This window comes from Pristiophorus japonicus, chromosome 19 (assembly GCF_044704955.1).
Source record: "Pristiophorus japonicus isolate sPriJap1 chromosome 19, sPriJap1.hap1, whole genome shotgun sequence".
Classification (NCBI taxonomy): Eukaryota; Metazoa; Chordata; class Chondrichthyes; family Pristiophoridae; genus Pristiophorus; species Pristiophorus japonicus.
The window spans coordinates 16,002,159-16,014,329 of NC_091995.1; positions in this window are offsets into that span (position 1 = coordinate 16,002,159).

A 12,171-nucleotide genomic window follows, 5' to 3' on the forward strand; every position below is an offset into this window, starting at 1 on the left:
GCAGGGAGGTTATGCTTCAACTGTATAAGACATTAGTTAGACCACAGCTATAGTACTGCCTCCAATTCTGGTCATCACACTACAGGAAAGAAGTGATTGTACCAGAGACGATACAGAGGAGAATTATGAGGATGTTGCCTGGGCTGGAAATATTTAGCTATAAGCAAAGATTAGATCGGCTGGGGCTTTTTACTTTGGAACAGTAGAGGTTGGGGTGAGCTTTAATTGTGACATGTAAAATTATGAGGGGCCTAGTGGATCGGAAGTACATATTCCCATTAGAACAGAGGTCAGGGTGTGCAGATTAAATATAATTGATAGACAGGTTAGAGGGGAGTTGAGGTTCTTCGTCCAATTTTACAGTCAACTTTAAATATTGAGCTCTTCCATTTGATGGGCACATTATTGATATAAACAACTCCGACCGCCTATTACCAAATATTCCTGTTTCAAGTTATGCTAATTTATATCTTTCAACTGTTTCATAGAAAATAGGTGCAGGAGTAGGCCATTCGGCCCTTCGAGCCTGCACCGTTTTGTATATGTAACAGACTTTCCATCCAGATCATACTATCACATAATATCCTTTCTAATCTCACCCATTATTCTTTGCTGCAGATTCTTGTCAAAACTTCTATATATAACAGTCTGGTGAAAGAATGCTCTCCACTTCCCTAGATGAGTGCAGCTCCAACAACAAGCAAGAAGCTCGATCCAGGGCAGAGCAACCCGCTTGAATGTTTAAAATGGTGCACCCCGTGCACCATTTTAAACATTCATGCCCCCACACCACCGTTGCGGGGTGGCTGCAGTGTGTAATATCTACAATTTGTACTGCAGTAATCCAAAAAGTCTTCTTCGGTAGCACCTCCTAAACCCGTAACATTTACCACCTAGAAGGATAAGTGTAGCAGGCGCATGGGAACACCACCACCTGCAAGGTCCCCTCCAAGTTACAAACCATCCTGATGTGGAAATATATCGTTCCTCCATCATCACTGGGTCACAATCATGAAACTATCTCCCTGTGAGAGTTCCTTCACCACATGGACTGCAATGGTTCAAGAAGGCGGCTCACCACCAACTTCTCAAGGGCAATTAGGGATGGGCAATAAATGTTGGCCATGTCAGCGACGTCCACATCCTGTGACCGAAGAAAGCAAATAACATATATCCATTCTGCACCATCATACGAACGTTTTCTGAAAATCTCTTCGACATTGTACAAAAGGAAAGCTATTGCAGGTATTCTCACCTCTCTGCAATTATAGTTTTCAGTTGTATTAAATTATATCTTTGGTTACTCGTTTTTATTCCATAGTAACTCATTAATAATTTATTTATTTCAGCTGTAGCCACAGGTTTTATTTGGCGAGACATTTGCCTGAAACATGTTGAAACAATCAGCATGCTTAATAGTCTCCAAACCAAGCACAGGAAAATAAATAAAAACAGGCAATGCTGGAAATCTCAGCCGGCCGGCTGTAGAGAGAAACAGATTCAACCTTTCTTGTCTGTGACCCTTCGTCAGAACTGGAAAAGTTCGAAATGTAACAGATTCTTAATGAAATGCAGGGGCACTGAAAGGGGGAATGGAGGAAAGAACAAAAGGGAAGGTCTATGATAGGGTGGAAGGCAGGTGTTATTTAAGCGATAAAAGAGATGACGGGCAAAAATGAGATGGTAATCACAGAAGTTAAGAAACAAAAGATGAGTCTAAATGGGGTGTGAATGGCAAATTAATCACCAGCTGCCAAGGGAAAAAGAAAAAAAAGTGAGGGAAAATAATATGGGCGGAAGTTAGTGTCTGAAATTGTTGAACATGATGTTAAGTCCAGAAGGCTGTAAAGTGCTTAAACAGAAGATAAGGTGCTGTTAATCGAGATTGCATTGTGGTTCATTGGAACATTGTTGGAGGATGAGAACGGAGTCAAGAAAAGAAACTCTAGCATTTAGCTGCCGTTATTTCAGATGTTTCAGCACATCGCAAATAATATCATGTTCAATTGTTGTGTGTGTAACTACTAGTTAAAATCATAGAATGTTACTGCACAGAAGGTGGCCATTCAGCCCATCGTACCTGTATCAGCTTTTTTTTAAACATTAATCTATACACAAGTAAAAAAAAATTCACGCTAAATTAAGCACTGATAACTTGATTATGGATCAATGTTGCTGACTTACCTGGAGTTCAGTAGGAAGTATATTACCCCCAGCAGCAGTTCCATCGCTCCACATCCCAATGATGAACCGGACTCTATTGCTTGTTATGAAGCCAGCCATTGTGTACTTGTAAAAAATATTCAACTGGCGGAGGACTAATTCAAGTGAGCTGGAAATAGATCTGCACCACCTGGATTGGAATCTACGATATCAGGTAAAAGAGTAAATGAGTAAATGACCTTCAAAGAGGGGCTGTTACGGGTACTGACTAAACACACTCCTACGAGAAGGAAAGGAAAGGCTTCCAAAGCTAGGGCTCCCTGGATGACGGGACTGGACAGGTTAGATGCAGGAAGAATGTTGCCGATGTTGGGGAAGTCCAGAACCAGGGGACACAGTCTAAGGATAAGGGGTAAGCCATTTAGGACCGAGATGAGGATAAACTTCTTCACTCAGAGTTGTTATGCTGTGGAATCCTCTACCGCAGAGAGTTGTTGATGCCAGTTCGTTGGGTATAGTCAAGAGGGAGTTGGATATGGCCCTTACAGCTAAAGGGATCAAGGGGTATGGAGAGAAAGCAGGAAAGGGGTACTGAGGTGATGATCAGCCATGATCTTATTGAATGGTGGTGCAGGCTTGAAGGGCTGAATGGCCTGCTCCTGCACCTATTTTCTATGTTTCTATGTTTCTATGACTAAAGATGTAAAGTAAAATGAAACAGAAAACGGAGGTTTATGATAAATGTCGGGTTCATAATTAAGTAGAGAACCAAGCTGAATATAAATAGTATCGGGGAGAACTGAAAAAGAAAGTACGAGGGGCAAATAGAACGTATGAGAATAGAAGGTAACATAAGAGGAAACCAAAATTATTTTAAACACATACAAATAAGTAATCAAAGGAAGGGTGAAGCCGATTAGGGAACTAAAAGGGAATCATCTTGTAGAGAGAGAGGACATGGCTGAGGTTCTAACGAGTACTTTGTATTTGCCTTCACTAAAGAAGGGGATGCTGTCACAGAAAAGAGAGAAGTAATAGAGAAATCTGACAGGATAACAATAAATAAAGAGCTATTAAAAGATTGGCAATGTACAAAGTAGAAATGTTACTGGATGCAGATGGAATGCATCCAAGGTTACTGAAGGAAGTAAGGGTGGAAATTACGAGGCAGAGGCCACAATCTTCCAATCCTGCTTAGATATGTGACTGGTGCCAAGGAATAGAGGATTGAACATGTTACAACCTTGTTTAAAAAGAGAGAGAGGGTTAAGCACGGCAATTATAGGCCAATAAGCGTAACATGGGTGGTGGGGAAACATTTGCAGTGATTAATCCAGGACAACATTAATTGGCACTTGGAAAATATGGGATAACAAATGAAAGCCAGCGCGGATTTGTTAAAGGCAATTCGTGTTTGACTAACTTGATTGAGTTCTTTGATGAAGTAACATAGAGAGTAGATGAGGGTAGTATGGTTGCTGTTGTGTATATGAACTTTCAAAGGCGTTTACTAAAATACCACACAGGAGATTTGTTAGCCAACTGAAAGTCCTTGGCTTTAATGGAGCAATAGTTGCGTGGTTGTTTTCCAGACGGGAGGGAAGTATACAGTGGTATTCCCCAGGTGTCGGTGTTGGGAATCCTGCTCTTTTCGATATATACAAATAACCTGAACTTGGGTATATAGGGCATAATTTCAAACTTTGCAGATGATACGAAACTTGGAAAACTAATAAACAATGAGGAGGACATAGTCAGGTTGGTGAAATGGGCAGACACGTGGCAGATGTAATTTGACGCACCGAAGTGTGACGTGATTCTTTTTAAGTTGGAATAGTGACGAGAGACAATATAACTGAAATGGTACAGTGAGACCTGAGAAGGTAGAAGGACAAGTTGAGAAAAAAGATTAAAAGGCTTAAGGGATCCTTGGCTTTATAAATAGAGGCATAGAGTTCAAAAGCAACGGAGTTATGCATAACTTTTTAAGAGATCACTAATTAGGTCCCAGTTGGAGTACTGTGGCAAGTTTTGTGCACCGCACTTTAGGAAGGATGTCAGCATCGTAGAGGATGCAGGACAGGTTTACTAGCATAGTACCAGAGACGTTGAAGTAAGGCAGAGAGACAATGCTGGCGCGAATACATGACCTCATCTCTCTCATCTGGAGGGTGAAGAGCATGCCGGGAACTCTCAGAGATGCAGTGATCGTGACCATCTTTAAAAAAGATGACAAGTCCGATTGTGGCAACTACAGAAGAATCTCCCTGCTATCAGCCACTGGGAAAGTTGTCGCTCGCGTCCTCCTCAACCGTCTTCTTCCCGAGGAGCTCCTCGCGGAGTCACAGTGTGGATTTCGTCTTCCACGGAGCACAGCAGACATGATTTTCGCAGTGCAACAGCTTCAGGAAAAATGCAGGGAACAGTGCCAGCACTTGCATATGGCCTTCTTTGACCTTATAAAGGCCTTTGACACTGTCAACCACGAGGGTCTATGGAGCGTCCTCCTCTGTTTTGGATGCGTCCAAAAGTTCGTCAGCATCCTCCGCCTGCTCCACGATGACATGCAGGCCATGATCATTACTAGTGGATCCATCACAGACCCAATCCGAGTCCGGACTGGGAGCAAACAGGGCTGCGTCATCGCCCCAACCCTCTTCTCAATCTTTCTCGCTGCTATGCTCCACCTCACAGTCAGCAAGCTCCCCGCTGGAGCGGAACTACAGAACCAGTGGGAACCTGTTCAACCTGCGCCGTCTCCAGGCCAGGTCCAAGACCACCCCAACCTCTGTCGTCGAGCTACAGTACGCGGATGACGCCTGTGCCTGTGCACATACAGAGGCTGAACTCCAGGACATAGTCGACATAATTACTGAGGCGTATGAAAGCATGGGCCTTACGCTAAACATCCGTAAGACAAAGGTCCTCCTCACCGCAATGCACTGCCGCCCAGTCATCAATATTCTTGGACACCGTGGACCACTTCCCAAATCTCGGGAGCCTGCTATCAACAAGAGCAGGCATCGATAATGAAATCCAACAGTGCCTCCTTTGCGCCAGTGCAGCCTTTGACCGCCTGAGGAAAGGAGTGTTTCAGGACTAGGCCCTCAAAACTGCCACCAAGCTCATAGTCTACAGGGCTATAGTAATACCCACCCTCCTGTACGGCTCAGAGAGATGGGCCACATAGAGCAGACACCTCAATCATTGGAGAAATATCACCAACCATGTCTCCGCAAGATCCTACAAATTCCCTGGGAGGACAGGCGCACCAACATCAGCGTCCTAGTCCAGGCCAACATCCCCAGCATTGTAGCACTGACCACACTCGATCAGCTCCGCTGGGCAGGCCACATAGTTCGCACGCCAGACACAAGACTCCCAAGGCAGGTGCTCCACTCGGAACTCCTTCACAGCAACGAACCAAAGGTGGGCAGAGGAAACGTTACAAGGATACCCTCAAAGCCTCCCTGATAAACTGCGACATCCCCACTGACACCTGGGAGTCCCTGGCCCAAGACTGGCCTAAGTGGAGGAAGTGCATCCAAGATGGCGCTGAATAACTCGAGTCTCAACGCCTAGAGAATACAAAAATCAAGCGCAGGCAGAGGAAAGAGCGTGCGGCAAACTAGTCCCACCCACCCCTTCTCTCAACGACGATCTGTGCCACCTGTGCTCGTCTGCGACTTTCGTATTGGACAGTTCAGCCACAAAAGAACTCACTTCAGGAGTCGAAGAAAGTCTTCCTCGATTCAGAGGGACAGGATATGATGAGGATGATGATGACTAGGGACGAAAGACCTCAGTTACGTAGAGAGACTAGAGAAATTGTTCTATCTAGAGCAGTGAAGGCTAAGGGACGATGTGATGGATGTGTTCACAATCTTGAAGGGTTTTGACAGAGTAAATAAAGATAAGCTGTTTCAAATGTCAGAAGGATTGGTAACCAGAGGACATCGATTTAAGGTATTTGGCAAAATATCCGGAGGCGACATGGAACAACATACATAGCGAGTTGTTATGATCTAAAATTCAATGCCTGTAAGGGTGGTGGAAGCAGATTCAATGATAGCTTTCTGAAGAGAATCGGATAAATAATTGAGCAGGACAAATTTGCAGTTTTGCGGGGAAAGAGCAGAGGATGGGACTAATTGGATAGCTCTTTCAAAGAGCCGTACAGCCACGATGGTCTGAAAGTCCTGTGCCTGTGCTGTATAAAGGGGATTTACAGCCAGAAACTCACCTAGGCTGAATAGCTCGCAGTAATGAAGAGTTGCCAACAGGTCCAAGTTTGACCCTGGAGTCTCCAGGAATTAAAGATTAATCTCCAGGATACTGCCACGAGCAACACCCGAGAGAAAAATCACCAGGGGGCATTAAAAAAAAACATTGTGTGTGTTTTGCCTTCAACACATTTGTTTATGGATTAATAAAATGACCAGAGATGGCGAAGTGTGGGGGCAGGGCGGTCTGATCACGCGCTGGAACCTCCAGGAATAAGTACTTCCAGAGTTGGTAACCTCCCCCATCCCCGGGTGTTACTGAAGAAGTTACAGTCAGCCGCAGGAACCTAGGGGATGGGCGGGAGGATAGGGGGGCAAGGAAGCGAATGGGGGTTCTGGTGTTGAATGCAACCCAGCGTGGTCCACGTATTTATCCAGTTCCCTTTGGAAAGCCACTATTGAATATGCTCGCGTTCCAGATAGAGTACAATGTGTGTGCGCAGTAGGTCCGTGCAGAAGAGCAGGTCTCCAGTCGTCCTGGTTAACTCTTGTCACTGGATAAAGGCCAAGCTCTGTCAAGCCCGTGTGGTGGCTGCTGTGCAACGGTCAAAAAATCAAGGCACAGCCATCTTCCACCTCTTCAATTGGAGTTCAGGACTGAAATATCGGGTCCTCCATTGAAACATCTGTGAACTCATGTGGAAGCAAGTCATCGTCGTTCGAGGGACCACCTATGATGATGATGATGATGATTGTACGATCCTATGATACAGCTCAGCTTAGCTGCTAGGTTGCCAAGTCTATCACAACGGATCGACCTAATCTCGCATCTCCAGGAGTGTCATGCTGGAGTTAAACCGCCTTCAAACAGACCCCGCTTGCCCATCGCCACCGATATGATCATCATTCCTGGTCAGTAACAACTGCCAACCACCGCTTTGTACCTTCACTGGTTGAACAAGAGATGGCAGCAGCGCTTGCGAGGTGAGCAACAGAACAAACGAAATATTTTTGAGCTGCATTACCGCCATCCTCGAGATTTCAACGGGAATACTACGTTTTATTCAAATGCATAACTGGTCTTCCAGTTAGAAGTGTGGGAGTTCCGCAAACACTGCGTATACGTCTGAAATCTATGCAGCTAACTACATTCGAATACAGGTACACAGCTTAAAAATGTATTTTGCCCTCTTTAATTTGCAGCATGGGTAGGTAGAGGATTTAATCACCGTCCTCACTGATGATGCGTATTTAAATTTGCAGCCTCTTAAACTGCTTGAGGCGTTGACTCAGAATTGATATTTCTCATCAGATCTGTCACGGACAACTGCCTTTAGTGCGGTGGAAGGCTCTTCACGTGGGAGCTTGCCACGTGGCAGCTATCCAGATGCTCTGGAAGTCCAGGTCCAAAGCCACATAACAGGCTTGCTCTTTGTCAACTGTTCTATCCAGCTACTCATGTTGGCTCTTTTCTCAAAGGATATGCCCACCATATGGCCTGAGCAATATTTAATGCCAGAACCCTAATCCACCCTGAAACTCTGTTCCTTTTTTTTAATCAAAAAAGTACCTTGCAACTTAGCCTTGGATCCGGAACATGGATGGAAGGAATCTCTTGTGAACTATAGGAGAGGAATAGCTCGTGTGGTGAATTTCAGTTACATCATAAGGAAATTCTTTCCGAATTAACATAAATCCGTTACTTAGACTCATGAAATATTACAACACAGAAAGAAGCCATTCTGCCCATTATTGTGTGTGCCGGCCCTTTAAAGTGGCTATAAAATTAGTCCCACTTCAGCACTCTTTCTCTATTGCCTTGCAAATTCAAATATTTATCCAATTCCCTTTTGAAAGTGAGAGAGAGAGAGAGAGAGAGAGAGAGAAGGCGAGAGCGAGAGAGATAGAATGAGAGAGAGGTAGAATGAGAGAGAGAGAGAAGGCGAGAGAGAGAAGGCGAGATAGATAGAGAGAGAAAGAGAGAGAGAGAGAGAGAGAAGGCGAGAGAGAGAGAGAAGGCGAGAGCAAGAGAGAGAGACTATTGAATCTGCTTCCAACACCCATTCAGGCAATGCATTCTGTTCATAACAACTTGCTGTGTAAAAAATAAAAAGATCATCTTATTTCTGGTACTTCTGCCAATTATGTTCAATCTGCGTCCACTGGTTGCCGACCTTCCCACCAGTGAAATATTTTCTCCTTATGGGCTCTATTAAAACCATCTTGAACATGTCCATTAAATTCTCCGTTAACCTTCTCTGTTCTAAGTGGAACAGTCCCAGCGGGTCAAATACGCATAGGGAGCAGAGAAGTTCTTCCACCTATAAAGTATCTTCTGTAGACCAGTAGCTTAACTTAAATTACTACATGTAAGCTACCTTGTGGCTTTGGTCTCAAAATGCACAATACCATCAAGCATTGGTACATGTTTCCTTTTAATTGCAGATGCCCGGATGTGACTACACCACTGAAAGTTCTAACCATCGCACAGCTAAAGTTTATGCATACGTTTGAGTATAGATTATGGTCAATTATTCAGTCTATTGGAACAATATATTTTGCAAGATCCCTAACCCTATTACCGCCCAAGTCTTTAACGTGAAACTACCAGATATGTGAAAGGATGCTTGCGTGGGTGTCGCTTGCTTGTAACAAACTTAAACCACAAGACATTGTCTGATAAGAAACAACAATGCCAGATATTGAAGTAATACTTTCCATCAAAGGTTGACAAGAGCAGACATTATTTGCAAGACAGATTGTGAAAGTATAATTGATAAATATTGAACAAGTGCGTTGCAAAACCTTTCTGAGAAAAAGCAAGTGTCCAGTGATAGAAAAATAAACCATTTAGCTTCCGATCATGTACTTTCAGGCTTGACGTGACCCTAAAAGGTTAACATTTATTTTCACAGAAGATGGATTCTAGAGTGGGTTTTAATATACTGTTCAAATACATATTTCAATCTAATGCTGAGACAGCAACGGAGAGTAATATTGAGCGGGGTGTAAAACCGACTTTGCACCCGATCTCGCCAGTTTCCCGAGGGAGAGGTTAAGTTAAAATTGTCCCCAGCGTTTCTGCTTTTAGAGGTTTGGACCTCAGTTGATTTCACAATTGTCAGCGGTTCGTTTAAGTTGCAGGCTTTTTACATTTTGTACCAACCTTTGCAAAAATATAAATGAACTTTGTTTGGCTTGAAGTCTTTAATAGTCCATGTTGTTTCTATAGAGCTGCTCACCTACAGAAAAATGCCTCAGAATATTTCCCATGGCAGAGAAAAAAGAAAAGTAACCACATAGCATGAACGGCCAGATATTGAGGAAAGGACAATAGGGTTTGTACCTACTGGTAAAAAGCAGATTTATTGACTGATGTCAGGATACAGGTCGTTAAACAAAAAATATAGATGCCCTCCCTACATTGTATTCGCCTTTAATACTAAGCTCAAGATGTATAGATCTTTGAATTAGCCGCATTTATAAATTTCTTATTCAATACTGCCTTTGCTTTCTGCTTCAAAATTTAAAGGGTGTGTGAGACAATATTTGAACTGTATGTGGTTAAATACTGCCTACAGAAATATTATTTGATTAAACACGCTGTAATGGGAGAACTTCGTCATTATTTTAATAAGCTATGTCACCCATCTGCAAGACATAAAATAATGATTTGCTCATCCCAGTTTATGCAAATGAGTAAATGTAATGCGAAGAGTATAGAAAAGTCATTGCTTATTTACATGTAGTTTAGAAGCAAATCAGTTCGGATTGATATTTGGCAGAAACTCTTGTTTTCCTGGGCTCAGGTTTCTTAGAAGATAGAAGCAAAATTAATCCTGAACTTATCTCAGAGATCTGCCAAATATTTATCTTCGAAGAGAAATCTTAGGATATACAACAAAAGAGAGAGGAGACAATGGGCAAGGCTACATCTTAGAACCTCTATGCTCACCACAGTACGAGATAGATACAGCTTTGCAGCCGATGGTAATTTATTCAGCCGCCATGCCCCGATACGCCAAAACTCACTCCATAATTCTGAACACCTTGTAGCCTTCCTTTTAAAAGCCATCTTAAAACACTTCACTTCCAAAGATAATTTTAGATGAGAAGCCATGCAGGCAAACCAAATCACGCTTCCATATAAACCTACTACTCCCCCCACAGCAGTAATTCAATTGTTTTTGGAATGACACCACAGTTTTTGCCTTCATTAACCAACTTGGAGAATCTATACACGTATCTAGACTCATTGTATAAAGAAGTATATCCTGGCATCAATCTATAAATCTACTTTTTTTAACGTGTTAGTACCTATGCTCCCTTTTATACTTCCCTCCATCGCTGCCCCCTAATACTAGGTGTTTACGTTTTTCCACTCTGCCCTGCAAAATTCTCTGCGTTCGACATTGCACTGTAGCTGAGGAGCTCTAGACTACCATTGATATTTGTGTGATTCTTATTTAACTGTAGAGCAACGCCTTCCATCGACCGTTACCATGGTCAGTAATAGGAAAGCAACTATTAGTTTGCCTGAAATGTAGTTTTATTGAAAAGAACTGGAACATTACATTTTACAATGCAAAACTGTACAATTGTTTGATACACTGAAGCATACATTTCAGTCCGCATATCTATATTGCTCCACCGTTGTTGTTGAAAAATAGGAGGGTTACCTACAAGAAGTCCAGATTATTAGTGAAGCATATGTAACATTTTGAATTCCGGAAAGAGCTTCTCTTAAATAGAGACACAAAATTATGTTGAACTGATGCAATTACTATTAATCACGAGAAATAATTTTAAAATAGCAAGGAAAACGGCATAACAATCTTACGAGTTGCTATCAGTACATATATGATTCCCTATTTTAATATCTTGCATTATATTTTACATTCTCATAATGTTTCCTTTTTTACTTATAGGTGGTGTACGATCTACTGAAGTCTCTCAAATTCCTATTTGATAGACACGGAGATAGTTGTACATATATATATTCCTTTCAATTCTGCTTGTTACTAAGCTTCATGCTTTCAGTTGCTAGTTGGAGGCAATGTACAGGCAATGTACAGAACTCGTCCACGCAGTTCACTCTGACGGTTTCAAGGTTTTTATCTTTCACATTAACAATGAAAAACGTTAGGATAAGAAGTCTTCCTCCAGTCAACAGCTGTCACGAGTGCAAATCTTTGGCTACTAATTTGGGGGCTGTCTGTGATTATTGTTTCCTGTGCCACCTGCAGCAAACAATTGTACAGCATGACACACATAACACGGGCCATCTTTATCATTGAGAAAACCAGTTGTAAGTCTGAAACCCATTGTAAGGAACACCACAGAAGGTGGAAATAATCAGGTAAAGGGCGCTGGAGAGGGTGCAGAGTAGATTTTAAGGATGTGACCAGAAATGCAAGCGGATGCATATCAGGAAAGCATGAACCGGCTGGGTATCTGTTCACTTGAAAAAAGAAGGCTGAGCGGTGACTTAATAAATGTCTTTAAAATTATGAACGCTTTTGATAGAGTGGATACAGAGAGAATATTTCCACTTGTGGGGAAGAGTATAATGAGAGGCCATCGATATAAGATAGTCACCAAGAAATCCAATAGGGAATGCAGAAGAACATTCTTTACCAAAGAGTGGTGAGAATGTGGAACTCGCTGCCTGCCACAGCGACTGGTTGAAGCAAATACTTTAGCTGCATTTAAGGGGAGACTAGACAAGCATATGATGGAGAAGGGAATAGAACGTTGTGCTGATAGATTTAGTTGAGGAAAGACA